Source organism: Gastrolobium bilobum, unplaced genomic scaffold, assembly GCF_033153095.1.
Source record: "Gastrolobium bilobum isolate Gb01-03AN ecotype WA unplaced genomic scaffold, APGP_CSIRO_Gbil_v1 utg2745, whole genome shotgun sequence".
NCBI lineage: Eukaryota > Viridiplantae > Streptophyta > Magnoliopsida > Fabales > Fabaceae > Gastrolobium > Gastrolobium bilobum.
Window position 1 is genome coordinate 170430 of NW_026896065.1, and position 26625 is coordinate 197054.

The 26625-nt window shown below is 37.3% G+C and overlaps 1 non-coding gene across 1 annotated transcript; it reads right to left on the bottom strand.

Moving 5' to 3' along the window:
* Positions 1 to 24798: 24798 nt before the first annotated feature.
* Positions 24799 to 24994, bottom strand: LOC133297573 (U2 spliceosomal RNA). The gene has a single exon (XR_009749659.1). It is a non-coding gene; the product is annotated as a U2 spliceosomal RNA (small nuclear RNA).
* Positions 24995 to 26625: the final 1631 nt, after the last annotated feature.

Here is a 26625-nt window from a genome sequence, read left to right on the forward strand (position 1 = left end):
ATTGCAGAGGCCAAATGGCATGACTTTGAACTCATAGTGGCCTTCGTGGGTACGAAAAGCAGTGGCCGAGATGGAATCTGGGTGCATCCGTATTTGGTGAAAGCCAGAACGAAGGTCCAATTTTGTGAAGAATCGGGATCCGCGGAGTTCATCAAAAAGCTCATCAATGGTTGGGATTGGAAAACGATCACGAATGGTGATAGCATTGAGCGCTCGAAAGTCGACACAGAAACGCCATGTGCCGTCTTTTTTGCGGACCAGAAGAACAGGAGAGCTAAATGGGCTCAAACTAGATTGGATGAGTCCATCACAGAGCATCTGGCGAACCTGACGCTCGATTTCCTGTTTCTGAAAGAAGGGATAGCAGTAAGGTTTGACATTGATTGGCTTCGCTCCTGGTGATAAGGCTACACGGTGGTCTTGTGTTCGGCATGGTGGTAAGCCGTGTGGTGGGTTGAAAATGTGGTTGAAGGGGTTTAGAACATTTTCAATATCATGGTCAAGGATGGTTGTAGCAGGGGGTGTGGTGGTGGGTGCAATGTCTAGGTGGTAGAGGGAGACAATAGAGGCACTAGCAAGTTGACGTCTTATGGTTGGGGAACAGATCTGGGCTGAGGAAGTGTTGGTGGAACCATGGAGTGTAATGGTTTCTGAATTAAGTGTAAAGGTGAGGGTAAGGAGACGGTAGTCAAAGGTCACAGGGCTGAGTTGACGCAACCATTGAGCACCAAGGACTATGTCAGCGCCATGCAAGGGAAGGACAAATAGATCGATGGTAAAAGAATGGTTGGCAAGGTGAATGGGGACGGATAGGCAGAGGCCAGAGCAATGTAGTTTTTCACCGTTGCCGACAGTAACATTGAAGGAATGAGAGGTGTCAATTGGGAGATGGAGGTGCTGGGCCAGGCGTTGTTGGATGAAGTTATGTGTTGAGCCACCATCAACCAAGACTTGGACAGTGGTGCAGTTGAGGGTTCCCGTAAGGCGAAGTGTGCGTGGTGTGTCTTGGCCAGAGAAGGCATGGAGGGAAACATCAGGTATTTCAATGGAGTTCGGGTCTATGAGATCAGGATCGAGGTCCAGGGTGGAGGGATCGGGTTGGGGATCGGGTTGGCTGTCATTGAGGAGGAGTAGGGAAGATGGGTTTTTGCATTTGTGACCGCGAGTGAATTTTTCATCACAATTAAAGCAAAGGTTTTGCTCGCGACGTGTTTTCATTTCTTCGGGGGTGAGACGGCGAATTCCAGGTGGTAGAGAAGGGGAAGGGTTTGTGTTTGGTCGAGGCAGTTGTGGTGTTTGTGTTCCTGCAACGGCGAAATGTGATTGGGTAGAACGGTTGGTATGGGTTGGTTGGCGATATGGGGAATTAGTGAGTTTATCCTCTTGGAGTTTGGCCAGAGATTGGGCTTGGATGAGGGTAGTGGGTTTGAGTGCTTGGACCTCTCGGCGTATCTGTGGTTTTAGTCCAGAAATAAAGTTTTGCAAAAGGAAATCTGGGGGTAGGTTAGAAGTGTGATTGGCTATGGTCTCATAGTCTGTTATATAGGCAGAAACAGTGGTGGTTTGTTGGAGTTTAGCAAGGGACCCCATGTAATCTGTGTATGGTGAAGGACCAAAACGGGAATCAAGTGCAAGTGTAAAGTCATTCCAGGCTGGGAAGGGTTGATTGTTTTGCATCCATTGAAACCAGGAAAGGGCAGGACCATCCATGTGGAAGGAAGCAATTTGGAGGCGTTGTGGTCGTGGTATATTGTGAAAGTCAAAAAATTGGTGTGCTTTAAACAGCCAGCCGGAGGGATTATCGCCATTGAAGCGAGGGAAATCAAATTTGAAAGGTCGTGGTTGGAGAACCGGTGGGAAGTTTGGTGGAGGTGTTGGGGTTGTGTGGGGAGTGATGTGTGTTAATTGATCAAGGCGGCCGATGAGTGTGGTAAGGGTGGTTTGAATTTCATTGAGGCGTTGGACTGCGTGGTTAGATTGATCAGTCAAGTCAGTGATTTGAGAAGTTGTTTTGGTGGCAGAGTCATGAAGTTGGGTTATATGTGCTAGTGCTTGGTTGGTGTTTTCAAATAAACGATGGATTTGGGATGCTTGATTTTCTTGAGTGTCCTCAAGTTTACGAAATCGTGTACCTTCTGCCATGTGGCTAGCAAGAAAGGAAGGGGAGTAACTCTCACCAAGAGCACCAAAATGATAGAATCCTTTTCAGCTTAAAGGGTAAGCTTAAACGTAAAAGGGAAATTAATGAACAGTAACAGTCTGTCCTTTCTTTCATACATAATGGTCTTTAAATAATAGTCACAACTGATGCAGAAACGGTAAAATACATTATAGAAAATAACTACCCACTAAATAATACAGAGGATAACTACCCACTAAACCATACAAGGTGCTTCTTAGAAATATAAAGAACATGGGAGTGCTGTTATAAGTCTTCAACTGTTGTGTTGATGGAGCACGTAATCAGTTAGATAGCCTGGTGGTTTACGTGAACGTGGCTGTGAACGTGGCTCTAATGGGATATCAGGTGGGTTTGTATCAGAGGTATGACAGCAAACCACATATACTACTGCTGTGGAGAGACACCCAACCATACGTAATCTATGTATGGTTGCCAAACCACCTACATAAACAAATAATCCATAATTAAATAATTAATAAAAAAACAGCAACAGTTATTAAAATACTAAAAAATACCTAATACCCTACCTCATCTCTGCATAATGTATCCATGGTTGTCCGATAATGCACAACCTCATGTGGCTTGAACCGCCGGAGAGTATTAAACTTGTTATCCAAAAGAGACATCATTATTAACTATGCAATTCACAAATTAATAAAAAATACACAATTGCCAAAACACACATATCGGCATCCAATTGCCAAAACTTACTTTTTTGGTAGAGCTTCACTAACCAATTTTTCACAGAATGTAGAAAGCACAGTGTATTAGAGTAAAGTTAGAGAGAGATAGTAAAATGGTAAAAATGAAAAATTTGGTGTTTTTATAGGCTGCATGGGTCATGCCTGTTTTGGGCGTCACATGTCACGCCTAGTTTGGGCGTGGTTTGGGCGTGACATTGTGCAATAAATTCGTAATTATTTTTTAAAATAGCAATAAATTCGTAATTTTTTTTATTTAAAATACAAAAATTAATTTTTTTGCCCACATACATATAGTTATCTCAAGATCTGCTTTTGTATTTAAATGGCTGGGATTATAGTGGTTTTTGACTTTGACTCGACAATCATCGAGTGTGATAGTGATAACTGGGTACTTGATGAGTTTGGTTTAACTGAAAAGTTCTGTTAGCTTCTTCCTAGCCTGCCTTGGAACCCTTTCATGGTTTTATTTTCCTTCCTTCAGATACAATGTTTTTCTCCTTATCTTTTAGGGAAATAAAATTTGTTTGTCCTGAAATTTTGCAGGATATGATGATGAATGAACTTCATTTACAAGGAAAAACCCCTTACAGAATATACTTAATCCTTGAACTGAAGTTTTCATTCAATAATGGTGAAGGTTAAGAAACGTTCACACACAGAGGAGAGTACTTATAGTACTGCTACCAACCAAAGAAATAAAGCCACGTGGCAAGATAGCTAACTAACTAAGCTAACAGAAAGGATGAAAAATAACATACAAGAGACAAACTATATATATAAAACAACAATATAACTTAACACCCCCCCAAGTTGGGAGGTGGATGTCCCTAAATCCCAACTTGTCCATGAAGTCACGAAAGAAGGCTAGATGCAGAGCTTTGGTAAATACATCTGCAAGCTATTGAGAAGTTGATACAGGCATCAAACAAATTAATCCTTTTAAGATCTCCTCCCTTGTAACATGACAGTCAAGCTCAATATGCTTGCTGTATTCATGAAAAGTGGGAATATGAGCCAAATGCACAGCTGCCTGATTGTCACAATATACCAGAACTAGACTAGGATTCACAACATGCAGATCATGCAACAGGTAAGTGAGCCATTGAAGCTCACAAGTAAGTGTAGCGATTGCACGATACTCAGCCTTTGCTGAAGATCGACTCACCGTTGTTTGGTTCTTGGATTTCCATGAAATCAAAGATGAGCCAATAAAAATGCAAAAACTCGTGGTGGATCGTCGAGTATCTGGGCATGTAGCCCAATCCGCATCAGCAAATCCTGATAGTGCGAGAGAGTTGGTGGATGGGAAAAATAGTCCCTTGGCTGGTGCACCTTTAAGGTATCTAAGAACTCTACAAGCTGCATTGAAGTGAGCTATCATTGGCCGTGAGACAAATTGGCTTAGCTGTTGGACAACAAAAGATATGTCTGGTCTAGTATTTACAAGGTATAGTAAATGACCCACAAGCCTGCAGTATTCTGTTGGATCATTGTGAGGCTCTCCCTGATCTTAAGATAACCTTAAAGTGGGTTCTATAGGGGTGGAGACAGATTTGGCTCCAAGCAAACCAGCATCTGAAAGCAGCTTCAGAACATATTTTCGCTTATTAATCACCAAACCATGTATGGAGCGAGCTATTTCAAGGCCAAGAAAGAACTTCAGAGGACCAAGATCTTTAATATGGAATAGCTGATCTAAATGGTCTTTGACTGATTTAATTTCATCCATATTATTTCCAGCAAGTACCATGTCATCTACATATACAAGTAAGGCAGTAAATTAATCATGACTGACCTTGGTGAATAATGAGTGGTCAGCTGAAGATTGAGAGTAACCAAGATTCAGAAGTTCAGTAGTAAGACGAGCATTCCATTGTCTGCTCGCTTATTTGAGACCGTAAAGAGACTTATGTAGCTTGCAAACTTGATTCGAACGAGGAGAAAATACTCCTTCAGGGACTGACATGTAGACTTCTTCAGAGAGATCACCATGAAGGAAGGCGTTATTAATATCAAGTTGCTCCAAAAAATAACCGCGAGCTGCAGCCAATGCCAAGAGAAGTCTTATTGTTGTTAGCTTTGCAACTGGAGAAAAGGTTTCAAAGTAATCCACACCCTCCATCTGATTATAACCTTTTGCCATTAGACGTGCTTTATGTCTAGCAATTGATCCATCTAGATTATGTTTTATTTTGTAGACCCATTTGGAACCAATTGGTCGTTTGCCAGAAGGTAGGTTTACAAAGGTCCAGGTTTCGTTTCGGTTCAATGCTTATATTTCCCCATTCATAGGAGTAATCCACTCACTGGATTGAGCTACTTGTTTATACATGTGTGGCACAACAAAGGAACTCATGTTATGGCAGAAAGAAGAATATACAGAGGAAACCTTATCATATGAAACAACAGAGGATATTGGATAATGGCAGTTATGTGAGAGAGAGATGCATTAGTGGCAAATAAAATGTTGCACACAAAAGCATTTAGATATTTTGGTTGAGTTCTCACCCTTTATGAATGTCGTCGAGGAGTTGATTGATTATCTGCAGAATCATTGGAAGAATCATGTGAGTCTGCCCTTTCTGAACACCGTGGAGAGGCTATCTGATCAGTTGAAGAATCATTGAAACTGTCATGTGATTATGCCTGATGAGGCAGAGAAGGTACATCAAATGAACTATCAAATGGCTGTGATGTGGATGGAATAACAGATTGAGGCATGGAAGACATATAATAAGAGACAGATGATTCAATTGCAAAGGGCCAAAGTTGGGCAGATGTAGTTGATGGCTTTTAAGAGAAAGGAAGCACATCCTTATATAAGATCACATTGCGTGAGATGAAAATCTCTTTTGACATCAGATCATATAATATGCACACTTTTACTCCTTCTTTGTGACCAAGGTGTACATATTTTATTGCCCGAGGTTCAAACTTTAAACGACCATTAGTTATTGTGGAAGCATAAGTAAGACAACCAAAGGTCGACAGATGCATTACAACTGGTGGCTTATTATATAGCAGCTCATAAGGAGACTTATTTTGCAGTATGGGCGCGTTGAGACGATTTATAAGATGAATGGCATGCATTGTGCAGTATGACCATAAGCTGATAAGGATGTTGCTTTGAAAAAGAAGAGCCCTTGCAATATTAAGTATATGTTGATGTTTCCTCTCCACAGTCCGATTGTGTTGGGGTGTCTCAATACAAGAAGTTTGGTGAAGTATATTATAATGACCCGAAATGGTAAATCTTAATTAGAGATTTAATTTAAGGATTTAAATGCCATAATTAGATTTAGTGTGTGATTCCGAGTATTTTGACTGTAATCATGACTATGTTATGAACAGTGCGTTCTGCCGGAGAATTTACAGTTTTGTGAATTAACCGGTAGAGCTTAAAAGAGCAAAATAATTTTAGAGGCATAATTTGATAATTCTGACGACAAATATGAGTTCAGAACGAAAAATTGTATAGTCTGGCACTTTCCGTGAAAATCTCGTGAATAGTATTTCTACCGGGTATTTTGTACTGCTGTTTAAGCAACCGGTAGAGTCCAGAAATAAATAATTGATGAAATAAGAATAAGAAAGTCCAATATATGCCAAGCAAGTCAATATAGGCCCAAGAAAATGATAAGTTTATAAGTGTTAAGTTTCAAAAGTAAATAAAGTACAGTTAGTGGTTCACAGTGCATTTCGTCAAAAACGGTGCAGAAACCATACTGTGAATTATGAATATTGTTCCTTAGAAAATAAAAAAATTAATGTAAATGACTTTAGAAAAATAAAAATATATTTGTAACTTTGAGTTAGTTCCGGGTTAGTTTAAGTGAAAATACGCGAAAGAAAAATACCCGGGTAAAAGGCCACATGTGCTCACCTTTTTAAGTCACTTAAGCTTCATTTCCAAATAAAATTCTCTCTCCTCTCCTCACTCCAAAACCGAGCTGCACCAGGAAAAAGGGGGGGATAGGGTTTTTTTTTTATTTTGTTGATTCTCTTTGAATCTTCCACCAAATCTAATGACCCACCACATGAAATCGATTAGGAACTACTCAACGAATCCATTGCACCTATCCATTTGAGCTATAGTTGAGTGTGTGAAGAGTTATTCCTCCTCTCATTTTCGAGTTACTATTCATTGGAGGAGAAAAAGTGAGTTTTTGATGAAGTTTGGCTTGGAGATTGCTCTCTAGGCTTTGTACAAGTGATTAGAGGTAAGAAACCTCTACTTCCATGATATTATTTTGATGAATTAAGTCATGAAATCTATGAGCATGTGTGGGTAGGGAATAATTGATTTTAGAAATTGAAATTGATAATGGTTTGTTGTTGTTTAGGAAGTTATATGGTAAAGTAAGCATCAACATGTAATAAAAAATTGAAAAGCCCATGGTACTTCCCTCCCTAGGTTTCGGCCATGATGGGTCACATAGGGTGCATTGTGCAAAATTTTATTTGATATATTTAGAGTGTCTAATGTGTTGGAGTGAGTAGGAATTTGGTAAATTAGTGTGAAGGCCAAAGGGGAAAAAAAAACCATTTGTGTCTTGATTCCCTATGTTTCGGCTATGGAGAGTGGTGAGGGACTTGATGTCCCAACATTAAGTTGGAACAATATGGAAATATACATTTGTATGTGTAAGTTACATGTAATTAAAAAGAAAAGAGCCCTTGCCTATTCCTTATAGAGTTCGACCTATAAGGTATTTAGGAATATATTTTGTACATTTTATTTTAAATAAAATGTGTTGTAATAAATTGTAAAAAAATGATGAGTTTTGAAGAAAAATAGCATGAATTATGTTGAAAATTCCTAAGGGAATGGGTGATTAAATTAAAGAATCCAAACGAGTATAAGGTGGTCTAGACTTGTGTATTGGCATAACATTGGCAAAAACGTAAAGAAACGAAAAGAAGCGATAAAATGTATGCCTTATGTGAAAGCTAGGCATGATGGCATTTTATTAATTTGTATTTGTGGATTCTTGCTCTAGGTGTACCTAGGGACTAAAAAGGAATCAAAATCTCTTGAAGATATATAAGTAACTTGAGCCACAAGTAAGCTGATTGTTAAAGCTTCAAGAGGTAAGCTCTATGTTTAAGGAGTCTTTTCCTGCTTGAGTGCTCCATCATGGTTAGTGAACTATGGTTGGACTGTATGACTGTTATTAGATGCTTTGTATAGATGCATTCATATAGAGATATTTGATAACATGATTTGTTTTGCTCTGATATGACTTCTGTAATATGATTTCCGTAACAATCTCTGGCCATTGATTGTATAGTACCCGGATGTCCGCTTTGGGGTCCTCCCTCGGGACTGATGATGTACACCTCTGATATGTCTGGTTCCGCTTTGGGGTCCTCTCTCGGGAACATGTGCGTTGATTTCCGCTTGGGGTCCTCCCTTGGGAATGACGACGCACACCTCTGATATGATATGGATAAATCCTCTGTTCTGTTATGATATCTGTTATATGTTGTATTCGTATACTCTGTATCTGACTTTCGTGCAGGAGTGAGCCAGGGGTATGGAGAATTCTCTATAAACCTGGAGCTTATTGAGATTTGCAATCTCACCCCTCTTTGGGGACATATTTTCAGGTGCCCAGATTCCCGGTGAGTCCTCACTAGGCAGGGACACGACACGTGGCTGAGGCAGTTGACAGATCGGATTTTGAGTGGCTGTAGGCTACTACCTTTTGGAGTGTTTGATGTCTTTTAGTATTTCCGCATTTGATGGATCACGATATTGTTCCTTTATTTTGTATATGGCCTGTATATGTTTTGTACATGTCTGTCACTTGGATGCATGTACATTTGGGTATTCAGGCACGTTATATGATGATGTATTATTCAGTTTATGATTTCGTATTGGATTGCATGTTGATTAGGATAGTGGCACGGAGCCATATTTTGCATGCGCCCATGGATGGGTATCTGATGGTATCTGCATGACTGGTACTTCTGGATTACTATGCTGTATAAACTGTTTATCAGGAAATGCTTCTGAGTGGGATTGGAAAATCCTCAGTTGTCCGATTTATAGAGGAAACTCTGCCCGATTTTCGTTTACCCCGAGTAAGAATTAAAGTAGAAAAAGAAAAAGTTAACTCGTATTTTCTGTTTTATCATATGTATGTTAATTGAACCGGCTCGAGACGGGGATGTTACATATATCTTTTTAAGCAAAGAACTCATGCATTAAGAATTCATGCCCATTATCACTGCGAATTGACTTGATTATGGTACTGAATTGATTCTCAATGAGTGTAACAAAATCACGAATGTGGTTTCTAGTTTCAGCTTTGGATTTCATAAGTATACCCCAAGTGAAACGTGTGCAATCATCCACTATTGTCAACAGAAAACGGTGGCCATGAATGGAGGAGATTGAATACAGACCCCATATATCAACATGTATCAAATAAAAAGCTGAATGTGAAACAGTGGAACTATTATTGAAGGGCAATTTCCTTTGTTTGGCCATATGTCATACATCACAAGGTTCATCTACATTTTTACAAGTAATGAACGGATGCTGAACCATCATAGCTTTTATTACAGATGGGGATCAGTGTCCTAAATGAAAGTGCCATACACCAGTGGCCTTTGAATTTGCTGTAAAACTTTTGTTTTGAGTAGTTTCAATTCTCGAACTTCTATTTTTTTGATTATCTGACTTGTTGCATTGTTGGATGAGTGTATATAAACCTCTTTCAGTTTAGCCGAACCAATCACTAGCAATGAAGGAGTTTGACGAATGATACATCTCTGAGGCTTAAATATTACATGGCATTTAGATCATGAATCAATCTGTTGATTGAGATTAAAGTCACTTTAAAGTCTCTAACATACAGTACATTCTTCAGTGTTAAAATTTTTGAAAGGACAACAGTGCCAGAATGGAAAAAGAACACTTTACTTCCATCAGATAGAGATATAGCAATTGGCTCAATATTTCGAATGCAAGATAAACTTCCAAAGGAAAAGGCGATATGATCAGTTGCCCCAGTATCTAAAACCCATTGAGTTTCAAAATTACCTGAGGAAAAGTTAACAACTTCAGCATTAAGAGCTTTAGTTTCCACATGTTGCTTACATGAGGTGAACCATGTTGTATAGACTGTTGTATCATATTGAGAATGGTTTGGTATTGATCCTTTGTGAAACCATCTTTTGGGTCAATATGTGAATCTGTGGATTTAGCAACCTGATCTCCATTTGTTGTTGCAATTGCATTGGCTTTGAGTATGGGATTCCTTTGCTGTAACCAGGTGGATATCCATGCTTTTCAAAGCATGTTTCCACAGTGTGGCTTGTCTTACCACAACAGGTGCACAATCTACCAGCACCTGATCTGCCTCTACCACCAGAGAAAACACGACCTCTGCCATGAAATTGAGAAAATTGAGAGCGTCCTCTTCCCTGTATCTGGTTTGAGGAATGGTAAAATGTCCTTGGAGTCTCCAAATTTGGCATGCTTCCTTCGATCTGCAACTGTCATTCCTGTTGCATCACCAGTGAGAAAACTCGATTAACTGATGGCAAAGGATCCATCAACATGATTTGTGATCTCACATGATTGAATTGGTCATTAAGTCCTTTCAAAAAATAAATTGAATAATCTCTGTCACGAATATTTTTTACTTCTGACGCAATTTCACAACAAGGCCGAATGCATTTGCATGTTGGTGTTGGCTGCAATGCTTCTAGTTCATCCCAAAGGATCTTGAGTTGTGTATATTAATTTGAAGCATTGTTATCTCCTTGACGCAATCAGTAGATCTCATCCTATAGATCAGAGATTCTAAAAATATCTGATTGTGAGAATCTCTCCCTTAAATCGTTCCACACATCAGAGGCACGATCTATCCACATGATTGATTGAGAGATTGAAGGTATTATTGAACTGTGTAACCATGACAAATCCATGGTATTATATCTCTCCCAAGCTGCATAGAAAGGATCTGAATCATCAGGAGCTGATATTATTCCATTAACAAAAGAAAACTTGTTCTTCGATACAGGAGAAATCTTCATAGCTCTGGCCCAGCCATGGTAATTTTCACCATCCATCAACGAAGTCACCAACACTAAGGACGAATTCTCATTAGAAGGTAAAAAGTAGGAACTTCCTGGATCTGAAGCATCATGAACATTGAAAGAAGGTGTAGGAATCAAAATTGAATTCGATGCAGTTGGAATTGAATTCATCTCATTTTCTTGATTTTGAACGGAACTCTAATTCGCTATTGGAACACAACAAAAATGAATGGAAAATCAATCTTTTCAAGGAAAAGAAACTAAGCAAATGAGAGTATATGGATCTTAATCGAGAAAGAGAACGAAGCGAAAATAAGAGCTCTGTGAAGAGCTCTGATACCTTCTTACATAATAGACTTAATCCTTGAACTGAAGTTTTCATTCAATAATAGTGAAGGTTAAGAAACGTTTACACACAGAGGAGAGTACTTATAGTACTGTTACCAACCAGAGAAATAAAGCCACGTGGCAAGATAGCTAACTAACTAAGCTAACAGAAAGGATGAAAAATAACAGACAAGAGACAAACTATATATATAAAACAACCAGAATAGACTCAATCCTTGAACTGAAGTTTTCATTCAATAGCGGTGAAGGTTAATAAACGTTTACACACAGAGGAGAGTACTTATAGTACTGCTACCAACCAAAGAAATAAAGCCACATGACAAGATAGCTAACTAACTAAGCTAACAGAAAGGATGAAAACTAACAGACAAGAGAAAAACTATACATATAAAACAACTATATAACCTAACAAAACTATACTGATATTTTATATTATGTTTAGACTTATTACGACATGTAGATTTGTTAACATGCTTAATTATTGTATTGAGATTATGTTATGGATTTATTTAGGCTTATAATTGTATCCTTAGGGCCATGGATGATTTACTGATGTTATGCTTTAGAATTAATATAGACTTGATGTATGCATTCAGTTAATTTGGGATTACAATGTTAACTTTAGTGGAATTAATTCAGAATCTAAATTTAATTTGGATTTAATACTGAATCATTTTTATTATAAATTTTTTTGTCATTATTTAATCATATGTTTTCATATATCATTAACAATATCTATCTTCATAGGTGGTAGTTATGAAGGATAAATTTTTAATAATATGAAGAATTCTAATCATGATGTTGTTTTGCATGTTAGTATTCGCTTTCTCAAATTTTCTTAATAATTTTTTGTCAAGATGAGAAGAGAAACAGCAGAGGGCTTTGTGGCTTCGACATAATCAGCAAAGTTTATAGAAACCTCCCCAATGGAGCTAGCTTTCAATGAAAATTTCAATTTTGAAGGAAATATTCTTCATAAAAAGTTTCGACGAATATGTTTTTTTGTCAAATATTTTGAGGGAAATATTTTAACGCAATTTAGATTCCGTAAAGAATTTTGACATAAAAAATTTTCTCTCAGAATTTTTTACAAAAAAATTTTCTGTCACAAATTTTCGCTGGAAATGTGTTCCGATGAAAATTTTGATGGATATATTTTCTATAAAAACAATTGACAGAATTATTTTCAAACAAAATTTTTTACGTAATTGTTTTCTGTCAAAAAAAATTTATGGAAATATTTTTCCTCTAAAAGTTTGATGGAAATATTTATGTTGAAAGTTTCAACAGAATTTAGATTCTATGAAGAATTTTGACTGAATTTTTTTCTGAAAAAAATTATGTTAGGATTATGGCCAATTCTTGTTTCGTCTCTATTTTCGACGTAATGTGATTTTCGTCAAAAATTTCGTCACTATGTTCGGCGAAATATTTTTCGTCGATAAATTCTGTCAGTATTTGAGACTTTTCTTATAATGTCACATTTAAGAATGATTCACATTTATGTAGTTTCACATTTTAATGCCAAGGGTAAATAAGTAATTTTTAATATTTTCCCCTTCAAACCCTCCATATTAGGGGAACTTTAATTTTAAGAAAATGAGGGTTTTGGAGGGTTTAGTGAAAATCCCCAATTCTTTTCCCTCATTTTTTTTAAACTCGCAAACAAGGGAAGGACATACTAAAATCCTCCCATTCCCTTCCTTCTCCTCCAAAAACCAACTCCCAAACAAAGTCCTAGGGAACTCTTGAGTCTAGGTATTTGGTTGAAAGGGGAGTTGAGGTTTCTTGGAGTTTATTTTCTGCATATTAGTGTATGTAAAAGAGGTATGGCCTCCATTATCTCTATATTTCAGTGTTATTTTTCTAGTTCCATTAATTTGGTATCAGAGCATTTCCGATCTACGGGTGCTTCAGGTCTAGATCTACAAAAAAAAAAAAATGGAAAACAAAGTGAATAGAATGGAGAGGAGCTTGATCTATTGGAAGCAAGCATGGACCGAGTGGAAGAAGGAATGGATCGAGTTTAAGACGCTGTTCATCAACTTCAGAAAACAATGTGGACGTTCATAAAGCGCATGGATCCATGTTTTGCAGAAGAAAAAAAAGCGAGATTCAAAGAAATAGAAGTCGGAATAAAAAGAAACGCAAGAGAAAAAGAAGAAAAATCAGTTGTTGAAGAAGAAGAAAACGCCGAAGATCGCGAGGAAGAAAAGCAAATCAGCGAAGAAGATAGATCCAAAACAGAATAAGACGAAGAAGCAGCAGATCATAAAACCAAAGAATATGTTGAAGAAAAGGCAGAGGAAGAAAAAGCAAAAGAAGAAGAAACAGAAGGAGGAGATGAAGAGATTGAAGAAAGACAAGAAGAACTAGAAGAAAAAGACCAAGATAGGTCTCACGTTTTTTAGGACGAGCGTGGAAGAGCACCGGTCGATGATGCAAGAGGTAGAAGGGACAAAGACGGACACGGTGTTGGATTGGGTGATTGGGATTGTGGGCCGAGGAACAAGTGGGCCTAATTCAAAAGGAGAGGGTCATTATTCACAACCCACATTAATAATTCAGCCCACGATTCAGCAAGGAATATTAGAAGAGAATAATCTATGAAGCACGGACACGGGACACGACACGACACGCTGACACTTTAATTTTAAAAAATGTCATATTTCGACACGTTGGGACACGTTTTGATATTAAATAAAATTTTTAATATATATAATATAATTTATATTTAATACATATAAGAGTCCATAATAAGTCATATATCCAATCAAATATTTAAATTTCATAACATAAATATAAATATAAATAATTTTTCGTACTTTGTTAATTTTTCATGTCAAATTTCGTAACAGAAAAAAATTAATTTATAAATTATTTCTTTTATATTTAGTTAACAAAATAAAATTAAGATTTTTTTAAATAAAAAAAACATGTCCGAGCGTTGACCGTGTGTCGTAAAAAGTTGACTGTGTGTCAGAAAAACGTGTCGGAGAGTTGACCGCGTGTCCCCAAATGTTGACCGCGTGTCCGAGCGTGTCGGACACGTGTGCGACACGCAAATTTTCCAATTTGAAGCGTGTCCATGCTTTTCAAAGAATAATGGCAATTGGATGGGCTTGAATCATAATGGGCCTAACTCCATTCAAAGGGGATCATATCTGGTTGGGGGAAATTCACTAACTATTGGCCCTAATCCAAGAAAAGAAACATCTAGGTTTGTGCTAAATTTCAAAAGAGAAGGCCACGAGAGGGTGAAGAAGAGCGCTTTGGAGAAGATGTTGTTGTAGAAGAACAAGAACCAGGAAAACGACAACAATGAGAATCAGAAATTGAGGAGCAAAAGATTCTTGGTCAACATCAACAACCTAGGGAGTGCGGGTCCCATAAGGATTGTGGTCAATGAGAAAGACCTTGTTTCTGGTGTCATCGACACTTCTCTTAAATCTTATGCATGCGAAGGAAGGCTTCCTGTTCTTGGGTTTGATGCCAACTATTTCTTTCTTTACTGTGCAAATGCAGGATTTTATGGTATGAATGGTTGCTTACCATTTTGGAAAATTGCAGATGACTTGGGTCCCTCTAAGTTGGCCACTCGGATCTTGATTGGGTTAGCCAAGGTTATTCCAAAGCGTAAGTTAGTTCCTGGAAAGGATATGGGTAAGAAATTACAACTAGGAAAATGGACAAGAAGCTTCAAAATTTGGGACCCGGGTGGAAGTTCTTTCACATAACTTGACCTCTTTCTTCACCTTGAGGACAAGGTGAATCTTGAAGGGGGAATATCGATGGGCCTATAATAAATAATCCAAGCCCATTAGTATCTTATAATTAGTATATATAGAAGTTTAGGGTGATGTTTCTGTTATGCATGTACTCAATTCTGGTTTAGTGGGGAAATTGAGAGACTTCTAGGGAACTCTTGAGCCTAGGTATTTGGTTTAATGGGAGTTGCGGTTTCTTGGGGTTTATTTTTTGCATATTAGTGTATGTAAAAGAAGCATGACCTCCATTATCTATATAATTTCAGTGTTATTTTTCTAGTTCCATCAGTGATGCAAATATTTTCTTTATTGAAACAATTTTGAAGCATCATGGAGTGTGGAATTGTTTCTCAGAGGTCAATGCAAACCCCAGCTATGTTAATGAAGAACGGAGGTTTAGAATTTACCCCTACCATAATTATCTAAAATCTTCTCATGGATGTAATCTTTGTCCACCAAACATGTGCAAGGCAATTGCACTAGCTCCACATATATATTTACTTGTGGCCAAATAATTAATACTCATATTTATTCTACTTATATAGTTAATCACTTCATAGATTATGCATTATACATCTATATTTAGTTTAACTTCTATATTATGTTTTCTTTTGATGATATTGAATTATTTCACTTTTCTTATTATTGACCACACATCAGGCTCCACTTTTCTGGTCTATGTCATCATCCAAGAGATCCTGACAACATAAAAGCAAATTATGTTTCATGAATCATGTACATATAGAGCAGTTTCTATAATAAATTAATAAATCATCGCCAAAAATTACTAGTTAAATTTTATCAATATTAATTACTAGCAAAAGTTCACCTTTTTGAAAAATTTCTCTTCTGTTGAAATTTTTCCTCTATAATGACATGTAGGGATTGTCATAAGAAGGATCCAAAATTCGGTTGATGATGCAGGAAAGAAGAAATTAATCTATCTTGGAGATAGAAACGGGGACTTTTGTCCTAGTTTGAAGCTCAAAGATAGTGATTATTTGATGCCTAGAATGAACTTTCCACCGTGTAATTTAGTATCTAAAAACTCGAATAAGATAAAGGCAGAGGTACATGCCTGTAGAGATGGAGAAGAGCTTGAGCAAGTTCTGCTCCATATTATCAACAAAGCTATTGGTGAAGGAAACAACATTAGTAGTTCTACTCCAACAACAATCTCAATTGCTTGCAAGTTGAGGCCAATTTCAATTGATGCTCATATGTCTTTACCTAAAGCCCTCCCAGTTCCTCATTAACTAGTAACTAACATTGCAGAGGATGAAGGATGATATCAAACTACACTATTCCTAGTGGCTTGTCAAATTCTGCATGTTTCTTTTACTGTCCTTTTTTTTCACTGAAAATGTACCAGGCTTTGACCTGATTATTATTGATGATGAAATAAAATATATTACGTTGAATAAAAGTATAAACAATTCTCTTTGGAATCTAAAGTTTCCAGCGACTCAATATTAAATTTATTCTAGGGTAACTGTTGGAATTAGTTTTGATTCTAGTGTTTTTTCAAAGAAATAGTGCAGCTTGAAGGCTCTCAATGTTATCTTTAGTGGAATTAATTCAGAATCTAAATTTAATTTGGATTTAATACTGACTCATTTTTATTATAAATTTTTTTTTGTCATTATTTAATCATGTTTTCATATATCATTAACAATATCTAGCTTCATAGGTTGTAGTTATGAAGGATAAATTTTTAATAATATGTAGAATTCTCATTATGATGTTGTTTGCATGTTCGTATTTGCTTTCTCAAATTTTCTTATAATTTTTTTGACAAGATGGGAAGAGAAACAGCGGAGGGCTTCGTGGCTTCGACATAATCAGCAAAGTTTACAGAAACCTCCCCCAATGGAATTAGCTTTCGATAGCCCCTGCATAGAACCCAGAAATTACATCACATTCTGACATAAACAACAACTTCACAAAAATAAACTAATTAAAAGGTAATGACGGAGAGAAAAACCCCCACTCGTTTATTTTGATGTTATGTTTCTCCGTGTTTCTTGTTCAAACTTGTTGCTTATTAACTATACGATCCAACTTGAGGGGAAGTGTTAGAAAGAATATCTTTAGGATATCTTTATTAGAATATCTTTAGGATATCTTTATTATTTATAAAGATCTATTTCCTTATTTCATTAAGATTTAGGTTAAATATAGGCTAAGCTCATTAGTGTGTCTTTATATATAGTACTCTCCTGAATCAATTCAATATACAGATTTATTTTATGTTCCTCTCGTCTCTTGTTATTTAACAGAAGCTTTGTTCAATTTTTCGTTTGATGATATTGAATTATTTCACTGTCCTTATTATTGACCACACATCAGGATCCACTTTTCTGGTCTATGTCATAATCCAAGAGATCCTGACAACATAAAAGCAAATTATGTTTCATGAACCATGTACGTATAGAGCAGTTTCTATAATAAATTAATAAATCATCGCCAAAAATGACTAGTTAAATTTTATCAAAATTAATTACTAGCAAAAGTTCACCTTTTTGAAACTTTTCTCTTCTATTGACATGTAGGGATTTGTCATAGGAAGGATCCAAAATTCGGTGGATGATGCAGGAAAGAAGAAATTCATCTATCTTGGAGATGGAAACGGGGACTTTTGTCCGAGTTTGAAGCTCAAAGATAGTGATTATTTGATGCCTAGAATGAACTTTCCACAGTGTGATTTTGTATCTAAAAACCCTAATAAGATAAATGCAGAGGTACATGTCTGGAGAGGTGGGAAAGAGCTTGAGCAAGTTATGCTTCATATTATCAACAAAGCTATTGATGCAGGAAACATCAGTAGCAGTTCTACTCCAACAACAATATCAGTTGATGGCAAGTTGAGGCCAATTTCAATTGATGGTCATAAGCCTTTAGCTAAAGCTCTCCCAATTCCTTATTAACTAGTAACTAACATTGCAGAGGTTGAAGGATGATATCAAAGTATCAAACTATTAGTGGCTTGTCAAATTCTGCATGTTTCTTTTACTGATTTTTTTTTTTGCTGAAAATGTACCAGGCTTTGACCTGATTATTATTGATGATGAAATAAAATATATTAAGTTTGAATAAAAGTATAAAAAATTCTCTTTGGTATCTAAAGTTTCCAGCCACTCAATATTAAATTTATTTTTGGGTAACTGTTGGAATTACTTTTGATTCTAGTGTATTTTCAAAGAAATAGGTGCAGCTTGAAGGCTCACAATGTTAACTTTAGTGGAATTAATTCAGAATCTAAATTTAATTTGGATTTAATATTGACTCATTTTTATTATAAATTTTTTTGTCATTATTTAATCATATGTTTTCATATATCATTAACAATATCTAGCTTCATAGGTTGTAGTTATGAAGGATAAATTTTTAATAATATGAAGAATTCTCATGACGATGTTGTTTTGCATGTTAGTATTTGCTTTCTCAAATTTTCTTATTATTTTTTTCTCAAGATGAGAAGAGAAACAGCGGAAGGCTTTGTGGCTTAGACATAATCAGCAAAGTTTAAGATAAACTTGATATTTCAACTGTGTATTTATCTCATTCATTGGTAGCCTTTAAATAGGTGAACATACAATAAATGGTAACAATGTAACATACTAAAACAAATAAATACTCTATCTAAACAGTCCTAAGGTTACAAAGAATTCAAACAATATACGTTACAAAGAATTCAAACCTACGGTTACAAAGAATTGAATTCAAACAATATACGTTACATATAATATCCAACACTCCCCCTCAAGTTGGAGTATGTAAGGATGAAATGCCCAACTTGGGAAGAAAACTAAGAAGCTCGCGTTGTCCCAAGGCTTTAGTAAACAAATCAGCAAGTTGGGAACGAGAAGGCACATGAGCTGTTGTAATATGCTTGGCTAGAATATGTTCACGTACAAAGTGGCAATCTAACTCAATATGCTTGGTACGCTCGTGAAACCCCGGATTCGCTGCAATGTGTAAAGTAGCTTGGTTATCACAAAACAATTCCATAGGACTTGAGTGAGTGACCCCAAGAGAGGTCAGAAACGACTTGAGCCACACAATCTCTGCTGTAGCTGCAGCCATTGATCTATACTCTGCTTCTGCAGAAGAGCGAGACACCGTTACTTGTTTCTTAGTCTTCCAGGATACGGGTGAAGAACCCAACATAATAAAGAAACCAGTGAGAGATCGTCTGGTAAGAGGACATGAAGCCCAATCTGAATCACAATAGGCATGAATTTTTAGGTCACAATCTGATTTGAGGAGAAGTCTTTGACCAGGATCTCTCTTTACATATCGAATAACCCGGAGAACAACCTCAAAATGAGCTAGGCGCGGTGAATGCATGAATTGAGAAAGGATATGAACAACATAGCTCAGGTCGGGTCTTGTGATAGTGAGGTAAATCAACTTACCAATGAGTCTTCTATACCGTTCAGGATTCTCATATACTGGTCCGTCATCCAAGGCAAGACGATGATTTTGTTCTATGGGGGAAATCGCCGGTTTACATCCACTGAGCCCGGAATCAGAAAGAATATCCAGGGCATACTTACGCTGACATAAAAATATTCCTTTCTTGCTGCGGGCAATTTCAATACCCAAAATATATTTCAGACTACCCGGGTCTTTTATTTTAAAACACTGATTCAGATACTCCTTGACTGCAAGACAAGCATGTGAATTATTACCTGCTAAGATGATGTCGTCGACATAAACTAAAAGTGCAAGAGACACCTCCCCTTTTTGCATAGTAAAGAGCGTGTAATCAGCTTTTGACTGAACAAATCCATATGCCGTCAACGAATTGCTGAGTTTGGAAAACCAGTTTTGGGGTGATTGGCGCAAACCATACAATGAATTTGTAAGACGACATACTTTATGCTTAGACCCAGTACTGAATCCAGGGGGAATCTCATGTAAACTTCCTCACTTATTTCTCCATTCAAGAATGCGTTATGAACATCAAGCTGGTGCAACTTCCAGTTTCTTGCTGCAGCCACTTCAAGCAATGTACGTACACTCACCATCTTTGCCACTGGTGCATAAGTCTCACTGTAATCTTCTCCGGCAATCTGATAATTACCTGCAATCACCAATCTTGCCTTATACCGTTCCACCGTTCCATCAGAACGATATTTTATTTTAAACACCCACTTGCTTGGAAGAGCACGCTTCCCTGGAGGTAAATCCGTGAGCCACCATGTATGGTTGTCTTCTAAGGCTGTGATTTCAGCCCTCATGGCTTCCACCCATCGGGAGTCTCTCATAGCATCTTGAAATGTACGTGGTTCATAACCTGTGTCAATAACTGCAACAAAATCTTGATGTTGCTTAGAAAAGTTAGTGAGGCTAAGATAATTGCACATAGGATACCGAGTACCTGAGGTGACATTGGTTTGAGTAGGGAGAGATGAAGGAGTGTGTGTTTCAGCTACTTGACATGCATAGTCCTGCAAATAAGGTGTTGGCGTGTGACTGTTTGACGCAGATTTGCTTCCAGTAACTGCTGTTGGGTTGATGCATCACTAGAACTCGAACTTCTTTCTAGTAAGGAGGACTCCCTAGCGGCAACTTCGTTAGTTGGTGTTGCTTCCAGCGAAACACTCCCCCTATCGTTCAAAGGAACACATGATCCACTAGGCGTTGGGCTGTCATTTAATGCATCAGAACCGTCATGGACAATTTGGCCTTCGTCAAAGTAATTTGGCTCTGTAGGCACACGAGAATTTGGTGCAGAAACAGATTGTACTGGAGCTTCACGAAAAGGAAAAATATTTTCAAAAAATTTTACATCCCTGGACACAAAGCTTTGTTGCGCTTCTATATCAAACAATCTCCAACCTTTCTGCCCTATTGCATATCCGATGAAAACACATCGTCGCGAACGTGGAGCAAACTTGTCAGTTGGTTTCGGTCTTGTATTAGCAAATGACAGACAACCGAACGTGCGCAAGTATGTATAATCTGGTTTAACTCCATGCAATTCTTCATGTGGTGACCTGCCTTGGAGAACTCTTGTAGGTGTTTTATTAATTATATGAACAGCAGCAAGAATACTCTCCAAAAATCAACAGGGAGATTTGCATGAAACAGTAAGGCACGTGATACATTAAGGATGTGTCTATGCCTCCTTTCGACTCTCCCATTCTGTTCAGGCGTATAAACACAAGTTGTTTGTTGCAAAATACCTTTTTCATTCAAGAGTTTCACCATGTTATGAGATTTGAACTCAGTACCATTATCAGACCTTATTATTTTTACGGTTTTACCAAATTGGTTCAGAACCATAGCAAGAAATTTGCACATCCGATCATAAGTTTCACTTTTATCGGCCAACATAAAAACCCATACATGCCTACTATAGTCATCCACCACAGTTAAGAAATAACGTGCACCAGAAGAAGAAGAATTTTGATAAGGACCCCAAGTGTCACAACGGATTAAATCAAAACATTCTTTGCTGCGAGAAAAACTTATAGGAAACATTGATCTAGTTTGCTTGGCACGATGACAAACTTCACATGCCTTACATACTACTTTATTTTGCAAAGCTTTAAATTCTGGAACCAGAGATAAGATATCATAGGATGCATGGCCTAGCCTGTTGTGCCACAAGTCAATTGACTCTCCTGCTTGAACTGCCGAAGCTGAAGCACATGAAGGCTGAAACACATAGACTCCTTCATGAAGTTCACCCAAACCAATCTCCCTCTTCAGCACTTGGTCCTGCAAAATGCACTTTTTATCAGTAAATGTAACGCTACTGCTCTTGGAGTGAAGCAATTGGGAAACAGAGATGAGATTGCAGCGTAAGTTAGGCACATATAAAACATTTGACAAGCTGCAGTTTGTATTAAACACAATCGAGCCTTGTTTTCCAGCATAAGTAATAGAACCATTTGGTAGAGTCACAGATAGAGGGGGAATAGGTGTAATGTCAGCTAATAAAGCCAAAGTGCCTGTCATATGACGTGAAGCCCCACTATCAATGAGCCATTGAGAATGAATACGCTTACCAGATAATTTTTCATGTGACTGAGGCTGGTCTACCAATGTTAACAGTTTGTTCACAATTTCTGGGGTCAAAACGGAGTGTGCAGCAACTTGAGAAGAGGCAGAATGGGAGACGTCTGGAGGAAGAGAGTTAGCAGCAACTGGGTGTGAGACATCCATTACAAACGTCGCATGAGCATGCGTATAACGTCCTGCTGAACGTCCTCCCCTTCCTCGTCCGCGACCAGCACTCCTGTTTGGTGGAAAACCATGAACGTTCCAGCATTTGGAAGGGTCGTGATTGGTCCTGCCACAATGAAGGCAAGGTATTCTGTCTTGTGGTTTGTTAGGAACCATCCGCTGCTGCATGGACGTGTCTGACTGCTTCATGGAATCGGTTTAGGCTGAGTATTGACTCCTCTCATCTTGAACGCGAGAAATACTACGATGGGTCTCCTCTTGAGTGACAATTGCGTACACTTTGTTGACACTAGGAAGAGGAGAAGTGTTGAGGATATGGGATCTCAGATTGCCAAATGTAGATTCATCCAGCCCCATCAAAAATTGATAAACGCGATCATGCTCTTGCTCCTCCTCGATTGCTTTGGCAATGGCACACTTATCACCACAATCGCAGGACTTGCGAGTTTTGCTGCCTTCCAGATCGTCCCATACAGCCCTGAGTTTGGTGTAATAATCACCAACGCTATCTCCATGTTACTTGATATTGGCTAAACTGGATTTCAGTTGATACTGTCTTGGAAAGTTTTGCACTGCATACCTTTCCTCTAGGTCATTCCATAAGTCCTTGACGTCATCAAAGCACTTGATGAATGGTTGAAGTTTTGCATCAATGGTGTTGTGAATCCAACCATTGAGCATCGAATTGCACATCTCCCAGGCGCGCCACTCTTCGGCATCATCCTCTCCTGGTTTCTTGACTGAACCGGTCACAAAACCCAATTTGTTTTTCGCCTTCAATGCGTTTTTCATGAGCTTGGTCCAGTTGTCATAGTTGGCCTCACCACGCAGCATGACAGTCGTTAACAAGAGACCTGGACTGTCGGATCCAGCCAAGTAAAATGGCGAACTAGGATCAGTTGTTTTGGACTTGCTGCCACCACCTGGTGCCATGTTAAATGAATCAGCTTTCGCACTGAAAGGGAATGCGGAAACGTGTATACTAGGATTGCTCTGATACCAAGATAAACTTGATATTTCAACTGTGTATTTATCTCATTCATTGGTAGCCTTTAAATAGGCGAACATACAATAAATGGTAACAACGTAACAGACTAAAACAAATAAATACTCTATCTAAACAGTCCTACGGTTACAAAGAATTCAAACAATATACGTTACAAAGAATTCAAACCTACGATTACAAAGAATTGAATTCAAACAATATACGTTACATATAATCTCCAACAGTTTATAGAAACCTCCCCAATGGAGCTAGCTTTCGATAGCCCCTGCATACAACCCCAGAAATTAATTAAAAGTTAATGATGGAGAGAAACAATTCATACCGTTGAAATATATAATTGGATGGTATAATCTATAATCTTAAATATTAATCCTAAAATAATTTTGAATAATTTATGTAAAAATACAAAAATTACGTAGGCAAGAACCATGAGAAATAAAATATCACTTTTAAAAACATGTACCAAGTTGTAGAAATACTTAAGCTACAAAATAATTTGAAGGCATGCCCACCAAAAATACACCAAATGAGCGAGGAAATGCCTCGTGTACAACTTCCCTCGATTGGAAGATGCAAATATGTTTTTGGGGTAGTCAAGATTATGGTCAATGTTTAACTAAAAGACCCAATATGCCCTGCCCATTATCATTAATTTGTCATCTTCTATCTTTTCCCATAAAAAAAATAAAAAAAAAAGATATGGATGTGTACTTGTTTAAAGTAAGTATTCCATTGAATCATGAAAAGCTATATGCCTTCATTCAAATGCACCATTTTACCTCATTTGCGTAGTGTGCCATGCACTAAACCACCTTTTTCTTTCTTTTGCACGTAATGCAGGACATGGTTGGATCTCTCTTAAAAAAGAAGAAAGCCAAAAAGCAAGAAAATACTTCACTAATTATGTAGATTGGGAATAGGAGTGAAACAATAACTCTTGGCAAGCAGCATAAACAACATTATTTGGTACGTAGTGCTTGTCCTTTAATTATCCAAATCTTCCTACTTTGTGCTAGACCCATTTTTAAGGAATTGGTTTAATTCTTGTTCAATAAATACATCGTGTAGACGTGAGTTCTATGTAAGACGATTCCCTTAATTATAGTGAAGAACAAAAACGAAGTCTACAAGGTAGTGCATGACATTTAATATTTCATACTGTACAGGATATCAAAGTCTCAAATATTCGGTAAAATCCCTTATCAGAGGCCTAGAATGAAGTTTTCCACTGGAATTTGCTCGAAGAAATTTAGGTTTGAATCTGATGGTCCAAAAATTTGCTCGACTAAATCAGATTCATTCTCATTTTCCCATAATTTCTAGATTTAAACTAGTCGCCCACCCCGTAAGAAGCTCTGTAATTACTTAGAGTTATATTCTCCAAAAAAATTTAATTTCGTGATTAATCAATAAAAAGGGTAACGGACTATCAGCAACATAAACAAATTTTATCATTTAAATTGGCATATAAAACAAATTTTTAGTCAAAAAGTAGAGATACCAGCAATATTAAGTTCACAAAGATTGGAATCAGGTTTAGTGGGGTGCGCCAGGCCCATGCTATAGTGCAACACATGGGCGACGCTTGAGAGGCCCAGCAGCAAGCTACTGTAACGGACTCTCCCCCTCAAGAAATAAATTTAATATCATGTGGACCAATGGTCCACGTATCAGATATTAAACTGATAAGAACAGATACTACACTTGATCTTAGCCAAAAGGCCGAGAAAGGTATGCTTTGAAGAGTGGCTCGCAGTGGATTTTATAACCAATTACATGCTCTCCTACCTTCTAGACTGGCCGAGCTGGGACACTTACGCATCCAAAACGTTAAAAGAAAAGTACATACAGCTATGTAGCCAATGCTATATAATGTTTGCATAATAGAGCTTATGAACTTCCAATCATCAATAGCAAATAAAGATTGAAAAACATTCATGTCTCAAAAAGTGGAAAGCATAGACGTCAAGAATGCACCGCAAAAGTGTTCTGTTGGACACCAGACAGCATGGTTTGCAATCTAGTTAGTTTCATATTCTGCAAAGGCAAAACCTTTTTGATTTCTTTGATTCCTTCTATCTGGGAAGGTGCAAGTCTAACACTCGTCCTGCTTGAATTAATATGTCATACCACACCCTGAATGTACCCCTCTCTTATCTTGATTGCCTGAGTCAAATAGAAGTAACCAAATCAGCACCCAAATGTATATGCCCATATTATATATACTGAGTACTGAAAGGTGATCCAAAAGCTTTAACTTAAAAAGTGGTATTTGTTCAACTAACAAATGCTTCAATCAGCCATACGTACTACGATTAATATTCTATTATAGAAACCCCAGAAAAATATTCGACGATAAATGCATGCTTGGATAGAAAAATTACAAAAGCATGGCTTAAGTATGTTGAGTCCCTCATGTTGTAAACCTCACTTCATCTAAACATCATTAAGAAGCATATTTATCAAAGAATCATTTCCATGAATAAAATCTTTCACTCAAGTAAACACAGCGTAGAGAGAAAGGGGGATCTGATACATTGGACACTTTCAGAATATCTCTATTAATGTGAACGAAATTATCCCTTATTGAATGAAAGATAATATTAAAAAAGTAAAAAAATTATAAAAGGGCATTTGACCAAGCAAAATTTCTATTCAACATCAATACATACAACGAACACACAGCACAAGGAGTGAAAATACACTTGCTTAATGATCTCTACCCGCAAAATATAAAGAGAAATTTCAGTTCTCTCTTTAAAAGGCTAACTTTTCTCATCCTATACTAGTTTCCCTCTTTCATCACTAATAAAAATTTTATTTGCGTTGGATGTGATAAAATTGCATAAGAAATTGCCAGCCATATCTCAGACAGTTAGGACAAAATCGATGACCAGGAATTCTTGAATCAAATAAGATTTCCCAAACTTCATATTCTTACAGAATCGGGGTCAATAAATCAGTGCAATGGAACAAATGTCTTCTCATCTAATTTATGCCGAACAGGTCATGTAAAAGTAGACAGTCATCTCGTCAACCTGAAGAACAAGAACAACTGCTCAACAATTGAATAGAGTAATTACAAAGACAATAAACATAAGAACTAACTACAATATCTCACTCACCAACCAAAAAATAAAAAACAAAACACTGACCATCAAATGTAAAAAACCTTGATGCTAACATTTCGCGTACCATAGACATTTTTCATTTTATTCAGAATAAGGAAGAGAACTTCTTAAACAAACTAAAGAGAGAAGCCATACTCGTTGAAATATACCACCCAGTATCAAATAAGGTAGGCAAGGAAACCAGATTAAACAGAGAAACCCGAGAAGGAAATGCGGAAAAAAAAAATTTGGACCA